Genomic DNA, 23,562 nt, shown 5'->3' with positions numbered 1-23,562 from the left:
CATCTTACACATCCTTCAAGACCAGTCACAAATGTCACATCCTCTGGGAAGCTTTTCCTCACCCTTCAGGGCTCAGCCTCCCACTATGGTGCTCACAGCTGTTGGAGAATTTTCTTATTCTGCTTCATTCTTAGGACCAGGAGTGAGCCTTCTTGACTCCATCACAAGACTATCAGCTCCATGAGAGCAAAGGGCTGTGTTATTCCTCTCTGTAGCCTTGCACACCACCCAACACAGTCATGTAAACAATGAGTGCTCAATAACATTTGTTCCCGTGAACACCATTGATTGTCTAGCCTTCACTCTTCATAAGTCCCTCAAGTGGCCTCAAGCTCCCTTACATTACACTCTCAGCTCCCTTCCCAATTCATAGGGAAAAGAGAAACATTCAGGCATGATGTTCCCTCCACCCTTTAATTGTTCTGTCTATACCAGTTCTCCTCCTCCCTTTCTATTTGTTCAAAGCTCAGCCCTTGAACTCATCCCCTCCACTTCCTTGTTTGAGCAAATATCCAGCATCTCTCCTGATACTTCAGATTCTCCCTGATCTATGATTTACATTAATCTCCAAGCATCCTCAAGCCAACACCATCCTCACAAATACCCACAAGTGCATGCATTCACACACATATGCACACAAAACATACAGTGCTCATTAACAGGGAAAGGGGCCAGAGAAGGAGGTTGAGAAGAGGAAACAGACAGCTTGGGTGTCTTAGTTTGCCAGAGATGCTGTGACAATATCACACAATGGATTGGCTTAAATAAGAGGGATTTATTGGCTCCCAAATTTGGTGGTGGAAGAAGTCCAAAATCAAGACATCATCAAGGCCCAAGGTCTGTAGCATTTTGGTGCTGACTTTCAGCAATTCTTGGGGTCCCTTGGTTTATCTCCATCTCCTGTCACATGGCAATGTCTTCTCCTTCCTCACTTCTGTCATTTCTGGGTTCTCTTTATAAGACCTCCAGTAATCTGGATTAAGACACACTCTCATTCAGTTTGGGTCACACCTTAACTAAAAATAACATCTTTAAGAGGTCCTGTTTAAAATGAGTTCACATTCATTGAGATTAAGATTAAGGGCACATCTATATCAAGGTACATAATTCAATCTACCACACTGGGTAAGAACCAGGAGGTGATATTGCCACAAATACCATTACCTATTGGCTTTTGCTAGGTTTCTGTCCTCAGCTTTCTCTCCAGGCAATCTTGTTCCCCCTCTAAGGTTCAGCTATGAACTACATTCTACTTATAGGCAACTAAAATCTTTGTCTTCCCTTGAAGGTTCTACAAGCATGTAAAACTGTACCCTTCCCTTCACCCTCAGATGTCCTATACCATTTAGCAGCATATTACTGCCTACCAGTCACCCATACACAGAAGCTTGTAGTCCCCACATTCAATCCATCACCAAGGCCTATCTATTCCACCTCCAAACTGGTCCTTGAATCTTTTTCCATTGCCACCATTTTATTCATTCTTCAGCATCTCTGAATTCTGATGCCACAGAGCTGAGTTCTGATCTCACAAACTCACATCTCATCTTCAGGGCTCTACATTGCCACAAGAATGATATTTCTAACCTGAAAATGGGATCTGACACCTGTTTAGAAACTTCCTTGTCTCCCTATTGCACAGAAGTTAATGTCCAAAATGCTTGGCCTGGCATTCAAGGCCTTCCTCAGTCTGCCTCTATCTTGAGGCTTCTCAGAGTCAACTCCTGTATTCCAGCCATACCAACTTGCCGCTTCTGGGGCACACAAAGCCCCCTCCAGCTCTGTGCCTCTGCACATTCTGTTTCCCCTTCTTAGCTGTCAAGATCCTGCTCCAAAACCATCCTCTTCAGCTTCCTCAAACAAAGGTCTGTGATTCCTTCACTTGAACCTAGCACTTATCACCCTACCTGTATTGTAAATATGTATTTCTCCATCCAAAATGTAAGGGTCCTTGAAGCAGTGACTTACTTTTGTTCATCTTCACTACTGCAGGGTCTAGCACGATGCCTGTCACACAGTAGGGACTCAAAAGGAGTAGAAAGATGATCAAATTGATGGATGGATGGATGGATGGATAGACGGATGCATAAATGGATGAATGGATGGTTGGATAGTTGGATGGTTGGATGGATGGATTCTTCACATGCTAACAGCTTTAGATAGAGAGCTTACTGAAGATTTAGATTTTCTTTTGTCCTGTGGGGATTTTTTACTTCTGTTTTTGTTTTTAGTTTTCTTCACAGACCTTGCCTTCTTCTTTTTTATTAATGGATTTTATTTATAGATAAATTTTAGATTTATAGAAAAATTACATGGAAAATACAGAGTTCCCATATAACACCTCCATCCTCTCCCCTCGTCCTTAAATACATACTCAGTTTCTCCTAATATTAACATCTTGCATTAATGTGGTACAATTTTTACAGTTGAACCAATATTGACACATTATTATTAACTAAGGTAAATACTTTACATTAGGATTCACCTTTTGTGTTGTGCATTTGAATGGATTTTGATAAATACATATTGTCATGTATCTGCCATTAGAGCATCATACAGTATAGATTCATTACACTACAAATCCCCTGTGCTCCAACCATGCATCCCTTCCTCCCCCTCCCAGACCTAGAAACCCTTAGCAACCATTGTCTCTATAGTTTTGTCTTTTCCAGAATGCCATATAGTTGGACTCATATGTCCGCGACTTCTCGCTCAGCGTCAAGCACCCGGCCGGCGGGTGAGACAATGAGGAGAGACAGAGAGACGCAGACAAATCCGCGCTGGTGAGAAACACAGATCCAAGACACGTAGCAGTTGTAAGCACAGACCTTTACTGGAGCTAAGCTTGCAAGCTCTGTTACAAATTCCGCGCGGGACAGAATACCCCGCGGGGGAACAACCTCTATGCGGCCGTCAGGTACGGCTCCCTGTGGGTCGTCTCCACCCACCCTGTCCGGGTAACCTCTTATATACTGTGCCCAAACCCAATAGGTTAGTGCCACGTATACAGAGGTGATTGGAAGATAGGGTTGGTGGGCGCGTATGTCATACGCGGAAACAGGATGCGGGCGCCATCTTGACTCACTCGATGGGCGGGGGGAACTCTAGAGCAGGCTGCAGCGCGACCACTAGGCCCAACCCGGGAGGCGGCTCTCCACACTCATACAGTATGTCACCTTTCCAGACTGACTTTTTTCACTTAGTCTTCACAATATGCATCTAAGGTTTTTTTCATGTCCTTCCATGGCTTGATAGTTCATATCTTTTCATTGCTGAATAATATCCCGCTGTATAGCTACATCACAGTTTATCTATTCACCCATTGAAGGACATCTTGGTTGTTTCTATTTTGGGACAGTTATGAATAAAGTTGCTCTAAGCATTTAGGCACAAGTTTTCAACTCATCTGGGTAAAGACCTATGGGTGCAGTGGCTCAATTGTATGGCCCATCTTTGTTCTGTTCATATGTCAAATGTAGGAGAATTTGTCCATATAACAATTCTTACAAGAACTTGAGAAATAACAGATTTCTTATAAAATTGAGAACTAACAGTTTCTACAATATTTTATAGATACTTATTTATAGGTATATATTGTAGATTCCATTTATTCACAGTTTTTTTCCTTCTAATTATATTTAGACATAAAATTCAAATACTATTTATAAGGGGGAGAGTGGAATCTATGTTCACCATCCCAATAAATAATAAAATAAAAATTGCAAAATTTTAGTTTCAAAGTAATCATTGGCACTTATAAAGACTCAGAGCTGGAGTGGGGGGTTAGAGTTCAGGTACAGATAATAGACTATTTGAATAAACTGAGCCTCAAAGTGGGTTAAAAGTGGCCAAAGTGAGACTGAAGCCTCTGATGCCTGATGCCCGAGCCACATCTCTCTCTTTCTCTCTCTCTCTCTCTTTCTCTTTCTCTTCTTCTGTCTCCCCTCTGCTGCAAATATCAAATTTTAGCCACTAATTAGCAAATCACTAATGATTTCAAGCCTAAGACAAATATGTTTCAAAATGAAGCCCACTCCAAAAACAGAGCAGAAGTCCTGCTCTCAGACACATTCCAGAAGTATCCTTTCCATGGACTCCCACTTTTCTGATAATTCTTCACGTTGACATCACCACTCTCATTAAAAAGAACTTGCTATCCTCCGTAATCCAAACTAATATAAGTCCAAACAAATAGGAAAGGAAAAATGAGCACATTAATAAGGTGAAGATGGCAAACTGCTGCCATCACCAAAATTTCATTTTTGATGGTTTTTCTCTACCACTGAGAAGTATCAGGGGACATCTGAAATGCTCAGAATGCAAATGTGAAGCTGAGATCTCCAGTGCTCCTGAAAAGAAGGCCACAGGGGCTCATGTAGCTTAGCCTTTAGCTGGGAGCTATAACCTTTTTTATTAAAAAGTGGGGAAATAAAACACATTATTGCTGTCAGTATGAGACAGACATGACTCTGTTAAGCTGGCCAAAAAATTTAGTGCCTATTTCACAGGCCTCAGTTCATTAAGAGTCCTGTTGAAAGCTGCAGTGCTTCCAAGTTCTAAATGAAGTGGACTTTCCTGGCTATGAGACTCGGGTAATTTCAGAGTACACCTCCCTTGTCCCACTCCACCCCCCCAGGGCATCAGAAATGGGACCTCTGTGCTCTGCCACTGAGATGAGTGGTGGAAACGCTGGCAACAGATGACAGCAAGCAGAGACTGGGCCATCAACAGCTGCAGCCCCTTATTGCAGGGAAAGGCACAATTCTGTACAAAAAAGAAGGCATTGACAGGGACCTAGGAGGACCTACCAGAGTCCACCTCCTTTCTCTAGCCCCCAGCTCCAAATTTTGTCTTTTGAAACTCAGAAGTAAATTACTTAGTTCGCTGATGGTTTCCTGTGCGCTGTGGAAGTTTCCTCCCCTTCTCTCTTCTTTCTGCCCTGCCACTGCTCCTATGCTGGCACCTCAGGATCTCATCACCAGATACACTTGCTAGCTTGCAAGAAAACTTTCCATTTAAAAGAATCCAACAAACCCATGTCCCACCCCTCTGCTTTCTCTAGCTAGTCTTCCATTTCCCCCTTCAAGAGTGGAAGCAGGTTTGCTAAGCAAGGATGAGGAGATACTGAAACAGCAGAGGGGTGAGAAGGTGGTCGAGGAGGGGAACACACATGTAGACATGCCCAGACACAGACACACAAACACACTCTTACACAAACACATGAGCACATAGACACATATATGTACACACACAGAGAGACATGCACAGACACACAAACACACACAGACACACAAATACATATACACAGATACACACATACACACATGCAGTGGAGGGGAGTTCCAGGAGAGGAACATGCACTCATGTACACAAATACACAGACATATATAGGTGGGTGCACACACACACCCTGCTGGGCTGCTCCTCCCTTGACTCTGGGAGTGTCGGGGTTGGGGGGACGGTGGAGTACGGGCAGATCCTCATTCACCCTCTCTGGGGTGCATGATTTATCCCCAGGTCCCAAACTGCAAACGTTTGCGACAGTGTCTCTTGTTTCACACATGGCCCAGCCTAGGGGTGACATGGCAACTCCGGCCCAGTTTTGCCATTTGCCCTTCCAACCTCACTCCTCTAAGGCCTGGGAACTCTGACCCTCCTGAAAAAAGTTTTCTTTCTTAATGTCCTTGAAGAATTTTGAATTCAAGCCCCAGCACCTGTTAAAAATATAGTCGCAGGTGATTCTAATGCATAGCCAGGATTAAGACCACTGAATATTATCTCCACATAATATATAGCAGTTGTTTTACTGAAATAACACTTAGCATACATTGGGTACCTTTGAATATGGGCTAGACATTAGATGACCTGAAATTATAGACCATTTTCTTAGGTGTGATCTTAGAACTGTAACTCTATATGAAATTTTAAATAAACAGAAATAGAATATACAAATTATGTATAGCAAAAGGTAAATAATTGTAGAATCTAGGTGGAGAGATTATGGGTGTTCATTGTACTATTTTCAAAGTGTGTACATTTTCATAACCAAAAGAACTGAAGAAAGTCAAATGAAATATTTTAACTATAATTTATATTGACAAGGGATAAAACACTTTTGTCATATAAACTTTTCCCTATCAAGATATGTTAATCAGAAATGCTGGTGATCAGTGAAGGGGAGGGTTAAGGGGTATAGTATGTTTGAAGTTTTTTCCTGTCTTCTTTTTGTTGCTTTTTCTGAATGTTCTAAGAAATGATCATGATGATGAATATACAACTATGTGATAATAGTGTGAGTTATTGATTATATGACAAGAACAGAAGGATCACATGATAAGAACGTTTGTGTTTGTATGTGGTTATGTATCATAAATAAAAATAAATTAGTTAAAAAAAGAAAGGGAGGAGTAAGGGGTATGGTATGTATGAATTTTTTTCTGTTGTCTTTTTATTTCTTTTCCTGAATTGATGCAAATGTTCTAAGAAATGATCATGATGATGAATATGCAACTATGTGATGATATGAATTACTGATTATATATGTAGAACAGAATGATCATATGTTAAGAATGTTTGTGTTTCTTTGTTGTCATATTTTTTTAATTTAAAATTTATTTAAAAAATTAAAAAAAAATAGGTTAATCATTCAGAAGCCTAAGGGAAAATGATGGCAGAAAATGAGGCTCTGAGGGGATGGTGGAATGAGGCACTGGGCATCCTCTAACTCTGTGGGAAGGGGTGTCATTTGCACAGACCAGTGGAGAGCACTTCAGGTATGCTAATCAAAAGTAATTATGCAGCAGCTCCCTGCTAGGAGTTGAGTCTAAGCAAATAGAAAACAAAGGTGCTAAGACATACACGAAAGAACATTCAAGGCAGCCCAGTTTGTAAAATCCTAAAAACTGGCAACTAAGCAACTTACCCTCAACAGGGGGCTGAGTTAGTCACATGAGGGAATAATATTCAACCACCAAAAATTAGGATATTGATCCATATATGTTAACTTGGAAGGATGGTCATAGCTGAAAAAAGGCAAGTTAGATCAAGACAGGCAGAAATCATAGCTCTTTTTGGTTTTTATTTTATTTAGTCTTTGTTTTCTAAAAAAATTAAATGATCACCATTACTTTCATAATTAGAAAATAATAAAGTCACTTCCATTTGGGAACAAAAAGGACACACTTCTTTTCACCCAGAGTAAATGAATGAGGGCCCAGTACGTACCACAGGGCCCTCCCTGCCTGTCCCCAAAAAGCAGACAGCTGTAGGCCGAGCTGCCTCCCTCATCATCCATCATTGATGCAATCTGTCCACCAGGCCCCCTTCCAGGGACTAAGGGGTTAATCATGCATGCTCAGTTATCCCGCTTCTCAGAACCAAGAGGACACAGTGTTATTATTTTCTCTCTTTTTTCTTTAAATGAAATGCCAGGTTACATTTCATAGTTTGATTGATATCGTGCTATCCAGTCTGTCTCTCCACAAGCAAATGGAATATTTGAGCTTCCAGCATTTGGAGGCATACAGATTGTATCTTTTTATGAAGAAAGATAAACGTTGCATTTTAAAAGCCAAGTCATGATGGATGAAACATGCCAGAGATTCAGAGGCACTTGCACAGCCCAGGCCACAGATTCAAAGCAGGCAAGAAACAACTGGACAGTGATGGAGTACAGGCCACCGGCCTGGACATGAGTGCGATTTCTGCATTGAAACACCTGTCAGTGAGGACGCGCTTACCTGGCGCTTCAGTTTTCCTAGGCTGCTTAAGCAAACACCATGCAATGGGTCAAGTTAAACAATGGGAATTTATTTGCTCATGGTTTTGGGGCTTAAAGAAAGTCCAAATCAAATCATCATCAAACTGATACTTTCTCCCCAAACACTGTGGCATTCTGGGGCTGGCTGCCAGTGATACTTGGTCTTTAGCTTGTCACATGCAATGCACATGGTGGCCATTCCATTCTCTTCCAGGTTTTAGAGATTTTAGCTTTTTTCTTCCTGTGACTTTCTCTCTGTCTGAATTTCACTCCACTTATAAAGGACCTAATATAAAGATTAAGATGCATTCCTATTGAGGTGGGCCATACATCCCTTAACTGAAGTAACCTCATGAAAATGTCCTACTTACAATGGGCTCACATCCACAGGAATGGATTAGATTTAAGAAATTTTTTTTTATGGGATACATGCAGCTTCCACATCTGATCAAGTTCCCACCAGTCCCAAAAGACAAAAGCAGATGGCTATCTAATGGTGAGAGCCAGTAATGGTCTCCCACACTGACCAAGCTTCCAGTCACAATTCAGACCATCCAGGTTTGCTTTTTTCCAGGCATCCTCAGGATTCCCAGGCCTTAGTGGAGGCAGGACTGGCATGAATCTCAAGCCACTTACATAAGATTTTCAAACTCATTCTATTAGAAAAACTGCTTTTTTTATGGTTGTTAATTTTATTATTCATATGAAAATATTTGAAATATTTAATATTTTCATTTAGCAGAAAATCAAGCTTACAAAGGTAATGTTTTCCTAGTGTGATGTCCTTTTTGGTGATGTGGAGATATTAATTGAATGGACCTCAATTGAAAAAAGTAGAGAGTGAGGTTATTTTTTTTTTTTTTTTTTTTTTTAGATTTCCATTCTAAGTTTAATTTTATATGGCTTACAAGGTTACTGTTGACAACTCTAAATTATTACTGATTAAAAAAATAGAAAAGATGAAGAATTTAAGGAACAGGTAAAATGAATGCTCAACTCAGAAGTTCTTTTAACATTTTTTCAAGACATTCTTTGATCAATAGACATCCTATCAAGAACAATTCTCCTGGGGAATGCTGTAATTTTGTTCATTCAAGTTAAGTTGTGGAAGACTTTCTATTACTTTTTTTTAAATATAGCTCAGATGCAGCTTCATTCAGTGTTTTAACATAATTACATTACAATTAGATAGTATTGTGCTGTCCATTTTTGAGTTTTTGTATCTAGTTCTGTTGCACAGTCTGTAACCCTTCAGCTCCAATTACCCATTGTCTTACCCTGTTTCTAACTCCTGATGGTCTCTGTTACCAAAAAAAAAAAACAAAACAAAACAAAAAAACCCCTGCTTTTTTGATGGGTCTCTGTGCCAGTTTCAAACTATTATATACCTCAAAAAAGCCAAGTTTTAATTCTGATCAAACCATGTAGGGGAAACCCTGCCGCTTAGGGTGGGAAGCTTTGATTGGATTATTTCCATGGAGGTGTGGTGTGTCAGTTGTGGGTGTGGCCTTTTGATTAGATGGAGATATGGCTCAACCCATTCAAGGTGAGTCTTGTTTAGTTTACTAAAATCTTTTAAAAGAAGAAACATTTTGGAGAAACTGCAGATGCAGACACTTGGAAAGCAGAAGCAAAAGAGCCAACAGAGCCAACAAGAGACCAAAACATTTGGAGATGCAGGGCCCAGCAGATGTCACAATTTGCCTTCCCATGAGATGTTAAACAAGCCAGACCCTGGAGAGCCAAGGGAAGCCAAGAGATGAAACCTAGCCCTGGAGAAGCCAAGCAAGGAACCCCCACAGGAAACAGAGGCTGAAAGAAATGGAGCCCAGGAGCAAGAGATCAGCAGAAGCCAGCCAGGTACTTTCCCAGATGACAGAGGTGTTCCTTACAGCATTAGCCTTTCTTAAGTGAAGTTAGCCTCTTGTTGGTGCCTTAATTTGGACATTTTCATGTTTTAGAACTGTAAACTTGTAATGCAATAAATTTCCTTTATAAAAGCTCTTCCATATCTGGTATATTGCATTCTGGCAGCTTTAGCAAACCAAAGCAATCTAGTAAGTCCAAAGTCCTATAGCAGTGAATCTCAAATTGTGGTTTCTGAGCGAGCAGCATCAGCATCATTGGGGAACTTGTGAGAGATGCAAATGTTTAGCTCCTCACCCCAACCCCTTCTGAGTAGAAGCCTTATGTGATCAGCCCCTGCTTCCTTCTCCAACCTTTTCCTTTACTCCTTATGCATTATGCACTGACTAGACTAAGCAGTTGTAGGTGTCTTCAAAATGCTGTGCCCCGACTCTCCTCCAGAATTTTGCAAATTCTATTTCTATTCCTACTCCTCTTGCCTGGCATCAAGTGTGAAGCTCATCTTCTATGTCACCAACTTAACTTCTTCCAGAAAGACTTCCCTAACCTTTCAAGTCCACTGAAGTGTCCATTCTCTGAGCTCCCTTTGGGTCTCCCAGGGTCCACACAAGCCCAGTTGGCCATTGTTCATTGGCGCTTACTCCTTATTTGCCTACACCAGTGGCCTAAGACTGCCACTTGGCCATCAGGTGAAGCAAGCAGGTCTGGATGTAACCATTAACTGTAGACAGGAGCCTCATTCTTATAAGAACAAGCCCTTTTCCTACTTCTGCTCAACACCTGCTTGAATCCCTCTGCCCTCAAGCTGCCATGAAACATCATGATTGGTCATTTCTGCGACTCTTTCATAAAACAAAATCACTGACCTGTAGCTGCTATATGAGCAGTGAATAGAAGAGAGGAGGAAGCTGGGTCTGTTTCTAGATTTTATATGACAGTAGAGAACTGATAATCTCTCACCCCCACCCACTCACCCACTTCTGCCCAAAACTGAACCAATACTCCCCCTGAAAGGAATGGGCAGGTGTCACTTCCTGTTCTGAAAGCAGAGTCTTGTCTCTCCCACTTGGTGCCTGCCTCTCTTCCTTCTGCCTTGAGTTTCCTAAAAAGTAATAATTTCCCCCTAAAGTGATCATCAACTGTCTCCAGTCTCCCCATTTTAAACAAATAAAGAAGAAAATCAGACAAAAGAACAAAAGTGATATAACATTAGAGAACATGATTCTCACCAAGAGGCCAGTGGATGTCCCAGAGGCTCCCAGGCATCCGGTTGCCTTGAACATAAATACCAGAGCAGGTTGCTCTGGGAGTACTGGCCAAGAGCAGTGATCTTCCTCTATTAGGCAATTTACAAGCTAAAATGAAAAACCTGCCCCCAGATTCCCAAACCAGTGCATGCACTATGTCACTTATCTGCCAATAAAACCACCATTTCATGAGGAAAGGTGAGTCATGATCCCAAAGGGAGCAGGAAAAAAATTGCAATTATACTCTCTCTCCCTTCCCCACATACTGCCATGACTTTATTTCTTCAGTGATCTTTTCTTCACTCAAAGGCATTAGGTTAGAAGGGCTTGAGGGGGGGAGTAAAAAATGTGGGACATAAAATGCGTTCTTGGAAAAGACAAGGGAGAGAAGGGAACAAATATTGCTTAATATCTACTATATTGTATGTGCTGCAATAGCAGATTCCATTCATTATTTTTTTCATTACCCACAACAATCTTCTGAGGTAGGTAGTATTCGATTTTACATATGAGATGATTGAAAATCAGAAAGGTTTAGAAACTTGCTCAAGATCACACAGTAGGGTCAGGAAATCCTGATTAGGATCACTTTCATATGGCTGGCCTTTTGCTGTTCTGTGAGCAAGTCCATCCCCTATCAGGAGACAATCCCTCCTCCTCTACCACTAACTCATGCACTTTGATCAAATCTGTTGGCATGCAGGAGCTTTCATGTCTGTTAGACAAGTCACAGGAGACAATGCAGCCCTGGGCACAGTTCAAGCTGCAAAGCTTTCTGGACTGAGGGACTTAAAATTCAACTTTTGTTTTGAAAGAATCCCAACTCTGAAAGAAACAAATAAAAACAAGAATTCTTCAGCTGTGGTCTGATTGGAATATTTGAACACCCTTGCCAGCATGTGACAACATTTTCCTTCCAGACTCTAATGTTAAAAATAGCCCAGCAAAACTATCACTGTTTGCAGACAATATGATACTATACGTCGAAAACCCAGAAAAATCCACAACAAAACTACTAGAGCTAATAAATGAGTACAGCAAAGTAGCAGGTTACAAGATCAACATTCAAAAATCTGTAGCATTTCTATACACTAGTAATGAACAAGCTGAGGGGGAAATCAAGAAACGAATCCCATTTACAATTGCAACTAAAAGAATAAAATACCTAGGAATAAATTTAACTAAAGAGACAAAAAACCTATATAAAGAAAACTACAAAAAACTGTTAAAAGAAATCACAGAAGACCTAAATAGATGGAAGGGCATACCATGTTCATGGATTGGAAGACTAAATATAGTTAAGATGTCAATCCTACCTAAATTGATTTACAGATTCAATGCAATACCAATCAAAATCCCAACAACTTATTTTTCAGAAATAGAAAAACCAATAAGCAAATTTATCTGGAAGGGCAGGGTGCCCCGAATTGCTAAAAGTATCTTGAGGAAAAAAAACAAAGCTGGAGGTCTCGCGCTGCCTGACTTTAGCATATTATGAAGCCACAGTGGTCAAAACAGCATGGTATTGGCATAAAGATAGATATATCGACCAATGGAATCGAATAGAGTGCTCAGATATAGACCCTCTCATTTATGGACATTTGATCTTTGATAAGGCAGTCAAGCCAACTCACCTGGGACAGAACAGTCTCTTCAATAAAGGGTGCCTAGAGAACTGGATATCCATATGCAAAAGAATGAAAGAGGACCCGTATCTCACACCCTATACAAAAGTTAACTCAAAATGGATCAAAGATTTAAACATTAGGTCTAAGACCATAAAACAGTTAGAGGAAAATGTAGGGAGATATCTTATGAATCTTACAACTGGAGGCGGTTTTATGGACCTTAAACCTAAAGCAAGAACACTGAAGAAGGAAATAAATAAATGGGAGTTCCTCAAAATTAAACACTTTTGTGCATCAAAGAACTTCATCAAGAAAGTAGAAAGACAGCCTACACAATGGGAGACAATATTTGGAAATGACATATCAGATAAAGGTCTAGTATCCAGAATTTATAAAGAGATTGTTCAACTCAACAACAAAAAGACAGCCAACCCAATTACAAAATGGGAAAAAGACTTGAACAGACACCTATCAGAAGAGGAAATACAAATGGCCAAAAGGCACATGAAGAGATGCTCAATGTCCCTGGACATTAGAGAAATGTAAATCAAAACCACAATGAGATATCATCTCACACCCACCAGAATGGCCACTATCAACAAAACAGAAAATGACAAGTGCTGGAGAGGATGCGGAGAAAGAAGCACACTTATCCACTGTTGGTGGGAATGTCAAATGGTGCAACCACTGTGGAAGGCAGTTTGGCGGTTCCTCAAAAAGCTGAATATAGAATTGCCATACGACCCAGCAATACCATTGCTGGGAATCTACTCAAAGGACTTAAGGGCAAAGACACAAACGGACATTTGCACACCAATGTTTATAGCAGCATTATTTACAATTGCAAAGAGATGGAAACAGCCAAAATCTCCATCAACAGAAGAGTGGCTAAACAAACTGTGGTATATACATACAATGGAATATTATGCAGCTTTAAGACAGGATAAACTTATAAAGCATGTAATAACATGGATGGACCTAGAGAACATTATGCTGAGTGAGTCTAGCCAAAAACTAAAGGACAAATACTGTATGGTTCCACTGATGTGAACGGACATTCGAGAATAAATTTGGAATATGTCATTGGTAACAGAGTCCAGCAGGAGGTAGAAACAGGGTAAGATAATGGGCAATTGGAGCTGAAGGGATAGACTGTGCAATAAGACTAGATACAAAAACTCAAAAATGGACAGCACAATAATATCTAATTGTAAAGTAATCATGTTAAAACACTGAATGAAGCTGCATCTGAGCTATAGGTTTTTGTTTTGTTTTGTTTTTACTATTATTACTTTTATTTTTTTCTCTATATTAACATTCTATATCTTTTTTGGTTGTGTTGCTAATTCTTCTAAACTGATGCAAATGTATTAAGAAACAATGATCATACATCTATGTGATGATGTTAAGAATTACTGATTGCATATGTAGAATGGTATGAATTCTAAATGTTGGGTTAATTTCTTTTTTTCCATTAATTAAAAAAAAAGAGAAGGGGTAATTGGAGCTGAAGGGATACAGACTATGCAACAGAACTGGATATAAAAACTCAGAAATGGACAGCACAATACTACCTAATTGTAATGCAATTATGTTAAAACATTGAATGAAGCTGCATGTGAGGTATAGGTTTTTTTTTCTCTCTATTATCGTTTTAATTCTTATTCTGTTGTCTTTTTATTTCTTTTTCTAAATTGATGCAAATGTACTAAGAAATGATGAATATGCAACTATGTGATGATATTAAGAATTACTGATTGTACGTGTAGAATGGAATGATTTCTAAATGTTTTGTTAATTTTTTTAATTAATAAAAAAACGAGATGATAACGAAATCTAAAAAAAGAACTAAATAAAAAGCTCTATATAATTAATAATAGACCGTGTAATAAGGTAACCCTAAAAAAAAAAAATAGCCCAGCAAACTCTTTGAACCAGTTGTCTTCTTCAAACACAATATGGGTTATATGTTTATTTCCTGCTTTAGAGAAATGCTTTGTGACATGAGACCTGCCGACTGGCTGTTCCAATGGCCTGACTGATCTTTAAGGGAGATCCAAAGATTTGTTGAACTTGCACCAAACACACCCACACACACCCACACCCACGCACACACACACATGCATGCACATGTGCATACATGCATCCCATCAGGCTGCTCTTTTGTGGTACAGGAATTCCAAACCAGCTGCAAACACTCTTTCCACAACCCGTGAAGTGATCTGATTTACCAAACCTCAGCGTGAGGCCCCCATTTTCTCTCTCTGATTTGGGTAGATAACCTAATCTCTCTGATTAGGTAGAATTTTAAGAAATTGCCATCTTAAAATTTCTAACTGCTTCTCTGTCTAAGTGGACCCAGCACATTTTGTTGGAGAGTCACTTAGGTGACCTCTCCTGGTTATGTAAAGGTGAGGTGAGCCGGCCTCCTCTGCCCTGAGGCCTCAAGAAGGACCCTTTGTAATTACCATTTTGCATTATTACTGTAAAGGCAATACTTTCTTCTACCATTTTGCCTTTTGGATTTTAGACGTCATATCAAAGTTTTTTCTCTTTTAAGCCCTCCTGAGGATCTTCATTTTTACACTCTTCTGAAGATCTCCCCCCCCCCACCCCACGCCTGCCTTTTCCTATCTGCCTGTAGTGCTCCCTTTAGTATTTTTGGAAAGCTGGTCCCTTGTTCAGAAATTCACTCAATGATTGACTGGAAATGTTTTAATTCTCCCTGATTTCTGAAGGATAATTTTTTTGGACATAGAATTCTTGGTTGGTCATTTTTCTCTTTTAGAATCTTAAGTATATCATACCCCTGCCTCCTCGCCTCCATGGTTTGTGCTGATAAATTCAGTTTCTTTTTAGGCTTTCCTTGTATGTGATGGATTGCTTTTCAGTTGCTGCTTCCAAACTTCTCTCATTCTCTTTAACTTCTGACAGTCTGATTCATAAGTGTCTTGGAATATATCTCTTTGAATCTATTGTGTTTGGGGTATGCTGGACTTCTTGGATCTGTAAGTTTGTGTTTTTCATAAGAGATGGGAAATTTTCCATGATAATTTCCTCCATTAATCTTTTTCTTCCTTTTGCCTTCTCTTCTGCCTCTGGGATGCCCACAACATGTATGCTTATCTGCTTCCTGTTGTCATTCCATTCCCTGAGATGCAGCTCCTATTTCTCCATTCTATTCCTGTATTTCCTTTTGGTGTCAGACTTCAGATGTCCAGTCCTGCAGTTCACTAATCCTTCCTTCTGCCTCTTCAAATCTATTGTTATAGGTTCCTGTCTTTTTTTTCTTTTCATCTCTTCCATTGTGCCTTTCATTCCTGTAAATTCTGTGATTTTTTTCAAACTCTTGATTTTTTTCCTTCTTTTGGCCAATGCTTTCTTTATATCCTCCCTCAAGTTATTGATTTGATTTTTGATGAGATTTTTCATGTCTTTTTGAATATCCTGAATCAGTTGTTTCCACTCTTGTACAGTATTTCAGTTGTTGGTATGTTCCTTTGACTGGGCCATATCTTCAGTTTTCTTAGTATGACCCATTATGTTTTGCTGGCATCTAGGCTATTTATTTCCTTAATTAGTTTCTTGTGGAGATTGTTTTCACTCTTTTCCTGTGGATTTTCTGGCTGGATGGCTTAGTTCTCTATCTGTTCTTTGACATTCAATTCAGCTTATTGTAAGCTGAATTCAATAAGCTTGCTGGTTCCATTAACCTGATCGGAATTTCTTAGTTCTTGTTTTTCCATTTCTTACACAGCATATATGGGGCCTTTTTTGTGGAGGATTGTCCACTCAGATACTATAAGCCCCGGTCCTATTTTCCCAGACTGGACTGTCCTGTCAGTAGAAAACAGTCGCCTGCATCAGTTTTTTCTGACAGTGAGACCCAGGAGATTGACAAATTGTCTTATGGAGCTTTTCAACTCTGTGTTTTTCTTATCCTGGCCAGTATGTGTTGCTTGGCTGCCTGAGGTATCCCACTAGGGTAAAGTGATGAGGTGCCTTTATCTTCAGCAGATTCTCTCTGTGGGGGTAATGGTTGAGACAGAGGTGAGGTTGTAGGTTGGCATTAATTGCTTTATTTTTCCAGGAACTGGGGCCTGAATTCCCTGAGTGAGGGATTCTGCTTGATCTGGGCCCCACCTTTCTGTTGGGGAAGGTACAACTTTCAGGGAATTAAGTCCTTTCACCTGATTTTCTTAGACAAGCTTAATTTTCCCCTTCCCTTGAACAGTTGTAAGCTGAGCAGCCTCTTCTTTCTACTTTGATGTGGGCTTTGTGTTTCGGAACCCTGTGGCCCTGGGGACCTTGGGAAACCTCTGCTATAACTTGTCATCAGACCCTCCCATGAAATCATATGTCTTTCAAGCCTTTGTAGCACTCATTTGGAGAGACAGAACTTCTTTGTGTTGGGGTTCTCTTAATGGCAGGTGAGCAGCATGGACAAGTTAAGCAGGGACTGTCACATGGCTATCCTGACAGAACAAGAAATCAACCAAAGGCTCTTTGACAGGACGAGAGCTACTTGAGAGCTTCATCTCTCAGAAGCCCCCAAAGTACTGTCCATGAGTACCCCTTGGGTAAACAAGAGCCCCTTCCCCATCTGTCTGAAGCTGATGGGCTTTTCCACACTGTTCAAGTATGTCCATTGCCTAAGGAGCTGATGGGAAAGTAGGGGCTGCCAAGTGCATGGATCAAGAAAACTTCTGCCAGGAAACCCCAGCAGGGCCAAACTATTCCAAGGATTCTCTTCTCAAAGCCTTTGTTGGGGAGGAGACCGGGCATGTTGGCCTCAGACGCAGTGTGGGTAAACTGTAAAAGGCTGACTACAACGGAGACGAACAAAAGGATGCCAGAATAATAAGACACCAAAAATCATCAGTCATTAGGAGGGGAGAACAGAAGTGAAGGCTGCCAGGGTCATAACACATGTCCTAGAGTGAAGGGACCCTGGGGTTGAGGCCAGGAAGTTTTGGGTCATCTCCAGCAGTCCTCAACATCCTTCCACTTGAGTCCCCACTCTTGTTGCATATGGCCCAAAGAGGCGAACTTGAACATGGATCTCTGAAAGGAATTCAGACCCCTTCCGGTAACTGGAGGGCTCCAGAGAACTGTGAGGCCCCAGGCTACAAGTGGCCAACTCTTTGTCCATGGACCAGGAATCACCTTTGACAGGGGCAAGATCTGGACTTTCCTTGGTGCTGAGTCACACCTGCACCCCACGTGGAATTAGAGGCCCTTGCTCTGACCACTACCTTTGGAAGGGCATCTCAACAGGTTTACATTTGAGGTCTTGGGCTAGGACGCTAAGCAGGGCTTTGTCCACCTCACATTAGAGGGTCTACTGTGATATGCAGTGGTAGTGAAGATTGCTTGTCTTTCAAACACATACCCTTGCAGGAGGCTGCAGGTTCAATAGTTACACAACCCTGATCTCCACAACAGCCCGGGGAATTGACTACTGTTCCTCCAGGAGGACTGGATGATGTGGAAGCACCCTGACTCTACTCACTTCTTGTAAGTGAAAAGAAGCAAAACCCATCAGCTGGAGAGCCCTGAAGATTTGGTCTCCCCCTCTCTGAGTGCATACTCAGTGTGCGTGGGGGTTATGCTCAGTCCCATAAGGCCACTGGTGGGCAAGACCCTAAGGTGGAGGTGAGAGCTTAGCATAGAGGAGCTGGAGCAGAAGAGAAGCCTGAAGACACACTGTCTCAACAGCACTCAGTTGAAGAAATCAGCATTCAGTCCTGTCCACTCCTCATACATCTTCCTCTTCCGACCCTAATCGAGAAATTGGCAGGAAACTTTACTTCAGTGAACTATATACAGTGAGACACCTCTGATACATCTGACGGACCCCCCACCAAGCACAATCCATGGGGAAAGAGGAAACAAGAGCAGAAACAGGGCTTTATCCATTTATTGTCTGATGTACAAAAGAAACTTCATGACTTGGCTGTTAATATCTTTTGAAATTGTCTTAATCATGTATTTCAACAACTTCAATCAATTTTTTAAAATTTTTTACTAATTAAAAAAAATTACAAGAAGCACAAGCATCCCCAACACATACACTCAGCAATTCACAATATCATCACATAGTTGCATATTCATTGTCATGATCATTTCCCAGAACATTAGCATCAATTCAGAAAAAGAAATAAAAAAAAACAGAAAAATATAACAAAGAGAAAAAAAAATTTATAGGCCGTACCTCTTACTAATCCCTTTCATTGATCACTAGCATTTCAAACTAAATCTATTTTAACATTTGTTCCCCCTATTATTTATTTTTTTTCCATATGCTCCTCTCATCTGTTGACAAGGTAGATAACAGGAGCATCAGACACAAGATTTTCACAATCACACAGTCACATTGTGAAAGCTATATCATTATACAATCATCATCAAGAAACATGGCTACTGGAACACAGCTCTACATTTTCAGGCAGTTCCCTCCAGCCTCTCCATTACATCTTGGATAACAAGGTGATATCTACTTGATGCATAAGAATAACCTCCAGGATAACCTCTCGACTCTGTTTGGAATCTCTCAGCCATTGACACTTTGTCTCATTTCACTCTTCTCCCTTTTGGTGGAGAAGGTTTTCTCAATCCCTTGATGCTGGGTCTCAGATCATTCTAGAGTTTTTCTCAATCCCTTGATGCTGAATCTCAGCTCATTCTGAGATTTCTGTCCCACACTGCCAGGAAGATCCACACCTCTGGTAGTCATGTCCCACGTAGAGAGGGGGAGGGTGGTGAGTCTGCTTGCTGTGTTGGCTGGAGAGAGAGGCCACATCTGAGCAACAAAAGAGGTTCTCTTGGGGGTGACTCTTAGGCTTAATTTTAAGTAGGCTTGACCTATCCCATGTGGGGTTAAGTTTCATATGAACAAACCCCAAGACTGGGGGCTCAGCCTATAGTTTTTTTGTCCACACTGCTTGTGAGAATATCAAGAATTCAAATTGGGGAAGTTGAGTTTTCCCCCGTTCTCACCATTCCCCAAAGGGGACTTTGCAAATATTTTTCCACTCACTGATCAAATCGCTCTGGGATTCATCATGGCATCACCTGGACAAACCAACAAAATCTCATGTCCTATACAAAGTTCCATGTACTTAAGGTGTTCAATCAACTATCTACATAAGTTATATTAGGAGATGCACTAGTCAACGTATAGATTTGTACCAAATAAACATTTTTTGCTTTAGCCTCACACATTAGTTGAAATTTTAAACTATCAAGTACCATCTATTTTCAGCACACTGCAGTAATGACATTCTTTTGTTCTTCCTCATGCAAAAATATTTTTTTAATTTATACACTTAGTCACTATCATTATACACCCTAGGCATTCCTAGATTACACCATCTCAGTCTTTATCATCTATCTTTCTTTGTGATTTCATTTATGCCCCAGCCCTCCTCCCTCTATCATTCTCATATGCAGCTTCATTCAGTGTTTTAACATAATTGTATTACAGTTAGGTAATATTGTGCTGTCGATTTCTGAGTTTTTCTATTCAGTCCTGTTGCACAATCTGTATCCCTTCAGCTCCAATTACCCAATATCTTACCCTATTTCTATCTCCTGATGGTCTCTGTTACCAAGGAAATATTCCAAGTTTATTCATTACTGTCAGTTCATATCAGTGAGACCATACAGTATTTGTCCTTTTGTTTCTGGCTAATCACACTCAGCATAATGTCCTTAAGGTCCATTCATATTGGTACATACTTCATAACTTTATTCTGTCTTACAGCTGCATAATATTCCATCTTATGTACATGTCACAGTTTGTTTAGCCCACTGTCTGTTGATGGACATTTTGGCTGTTTCCACCTCTTGATAATTGTTAATAATGCTGCTATAAACATTGGTGTGTAAATGTCCATTTGTGTCCTTGGCCTTGTGTCCTTTGAGTAGAGACAGCATGTAGATGGGTGTGTTTTTTAATCCATTCTGCCAGACCATGTCTTTTGATTGGAGAGTTTAATCCATTAACATTCAGTGTTATTACTGCATAGGTAGTACTTTCTTCTACTATTTTGCCTTCTGTATTTTATATGTCATATCTAATTTTTCTTCCTTTTACCTTTACTCATAGTCTTCCTTTCTACACTCTTTTCCACCCCTCTCTCTTCTGTCTTCGTATCTGTCTCTAGTGTTCCCTTTAGTATTTCTTGCAGAGCTGGTCTCTTGGTCACAAATTCTCTCAGTGATTTTTTGTCTGAAAATGTTTTAATTTCTCCCTCATTTTTGAAGGACAATTTTGCTGGATATAGAATTCTTGGTTGGCAGTTTTTCTCTTTTAATAATTTAAATATATTATCCCACTGTCTTTTTGCCTCCATGGTTTCTGCTGAGAGATCTGTGCATAGTCTTATTGGGCTTCCCTTGTATGTGATGGATTGCTTTTCTCTTGCTGCTTTCAAGATCCCCTCTTTCTCTTTGACCTCTGACATTCTGATTATTAAATGTCTTGGAGTATGTCTATTTGGATCTATTCTCTTTGGGGTACGCTGCACTTCTTGGATCTGTAATTTTAAGTCTTTCATAAGAGTTGGGAAATTTTCAGTGATAATTTCCTCCATTAGTTTTTCTCCTCCTTTTCCCTTCTCTTCTCCTTCTGGGACACCCACAACTCGTATATTCATGCGCTTCATATTGTCTTTCAACTCCCTGAGTTCCTGCTCATACTTTTTCGTTTTTTTTCCCTATAGTTTCTGTTTCTTGTTGGATTTCAGATGTTCCATCCTCCAGTTTAGAAATCCTATGTTCTTTCTCTCGAAATCTACCATTGTAGGTTTCCATTGTTTTTCATCTCTTCTACTGTGTCTCTCATTCCCATAAGTTCTGTGATTTGTTTTTTCAGACTTTCAGTTTCTTCTTTTTTTTCTTTCCTTGCCTTCTTTATATCTTCCCTCAATTCATTGATTTGGTTTTTGATGAGGTTCTCCATGTCTGTTCATACATTCTGAATTAAATGTTTCAGCTCCTGTATGTCATTTGAATTGTTGGTTTGTTCCTTTGGGCCATATCTTCAATTTTTTTAGTGTGATTTATTATTTTTTGCTGGCGTCTAGGCATTTAATTACCTTAATTAGTTTATTCTGGAGGTTGCTTTCACTTCTTTTATCTAGGGTTTTCTTGCTGGATGAATTTGTTTTCTATCTGTCCTTTGACATTCTGTTCAGCTTTATCTGGACCTTTAACTTAAGTTTTGTTTAACAGAGGAGAATTTTTCAGTTCTTGTTTTCTTGTTTCTTGTCCTGCTTGTGTGGTGCCTTCCCCCCACACTCACTTAGGAAGGTCTACTTAGATATTATAGACCCCAACCAGATTTTCCCAGACCAAACTGGCCTCCTATCAGGAGGAAAGAGTCACCTGCATCAGTTTTCCCTGAGGGTGAGACCCAGCAGGTTAAAAGACTTTCCTGTGAAGTCTCTGGACTCTGTTTTTCTTATCCTGCCCAGTATGTGGTGCTTGTCTGACTGCAGGTCCCACCAGCTTAAGATGATGCGGTACCTTTAATTTTGGCAGACTCTCCTTGCTGGGGGGTGGTGGAGGCATAGGAGAGGTTGTAGGCTGGTTTTAATGGCTTCAAATTACCAAGCCCTGGTGTCTGAATTCCTTGATGGAGGGATTCCACCTGGGTGGGGCTTCACCCCCCCACTGGGGAAGGCACAGGCTCCAGATAAGCCCCCAAAAGAGCTCACTTCTGCCTATGCCTGGGGCAGTTGCAGCCTGAAAAGTCCTGCTGCTGTATCCAGAGCAGTCAAGCCATTGTAGATACACAGCCACAAAAACCTCAGTTTCCTTCTTTTTTTTCCTGCTTTTTCTGTCAGTCCTGCCCCCTTGGTGCTGAGGCAAAAATGAACCTCCGCTTTGATCAGGTTCACCTAAGCTGGGGACTATTTTTAGTAGTCAGAACTTTTAATTAGTTCCACAATTGGTGTTTGATTGTGCCCAGTCCCTGCTGCTGGTACAGTCCTTTCCTTTTCTCTCAGGAAGTGGCCTGTGGGGGAGGGGCACCGGCTGCTGCAGCTTTGGGAACTCACAGTTCTGGGTGGTGCTTGCAGCCGGTCCAGCTGGTCCAGACTGGGGTACGCTGTGTGTCCGGTCACTGATGTGGCCCCAGGAGCTGTTCTGTACTGTTTCTGGTTATTTAGTAGTTGTTCTGGAGGACAAACTAAAATGCGCATGTTGTTAAGCCGCCATCTTTACCCGGAAGTCTTCAATCAATTTTGATCAGCTCAACATTGCTCTTGTCACGGGGAAGACATAAAAGTCTTTGCCTTGGGTTGAGGGGTCTGAAAAGAAGAGGTCAGCAAATGGATGGGAAGGGCTGGGGCAGAATCCAAGGTAGGAGACCTCCAGCCTGCCCCTGGAGGAGCAGAGCAGAAGCTCATAAAACACAGGTGACAATCTAACTAGGGCAGGTCAATGTTTTGTAGTACTTGAAGCTTTCCTCTCTTGGGAGGTACCACTTTAATGAGTGTCATGCAAAATTACTCCTCTAATCTTTGCCATGCCCCCTGGAAGTGGGTCACTGCATCTTAATCTTCATGTCATTTCTTTAGGTTCAGTTGAATCCCTTCCCACCTTTGCAGTCTAATATCGTCACATGAACTCTAAGGCCTGTTGCAGAGCACATGTGCTTACCCTTCCCACCTATCAGTCATTGTATTCCCTCGGTGTCTGTGTCATGCCTTGGACAAGACCCAGTCCTTCTTTTCTATAATCACCTCCAGGAAGCCTGCTTGGATTTTTGCAGTCTCTGGTGAGGAGGCCTTTCTGTGTCCTCAGAAAAGGTCCTTCTCATCTCTAGGTCAGCATTTAGCGTGTTGATATGCCTTCAAACTACAAGCTCAAAAAAGTCATGGATGATGCTCCAAGCCATCTCTATGTTGCTGAACATGCAGAAAGTATTCCATAGTTTTTAGTTGAATGACTGCATGAATGTGAGACAGCTGAAAGGAAAGAGCTTTGGGTATGGTTCCAGTTTGCTAGCTTCAGGAATGCAATATACCAAAAATGGAATGGCTTTTTAAAAGGG

General features: G+C 40.8%; 1 protein-coding gene across 1 annotated transcript in view; it reads left to right on the top strand.

Annotated features, from left to right (window-relative positions):
- Positions 1–2,875: 2,875 nt before the first annotated feature.
- The window catches only part of LOC143683444 (zinc finger protein 510-like), a 98,928-nt gene continuing 78,241 nt past the window's right edge, over positions 2,876–23,562 (top strand). Inside the window, exon 1 of the mRNA XM_077159498.1 lies at positions 2,876–2,991. The gene's annotated coding sequence lies outside the window, so the exon portion shown is untranslated. The remainder of the gene's footprint in view (positions 2,992–23,562) is intronic.

Source organism: Tamandua tetradactyla, chromosome 5 (genome assembly GCF_023851605.1).
Source record: "Tamandua tetradactyla isolate mTamTet1 chromosome 5, mTamTet1.pri, whole genome shotgun sequence".
Taxonomy (NCBI): domain Eukaryota; kingdom Metazoa; phylum Chordata; class Mammalia; order Pilosa; family Myrmecophagidae; genus Tamandua; species Tamandua tetradactyla.
This window is presented reverse-complemented; position numbering and strand designations above follow the sequence as displayed.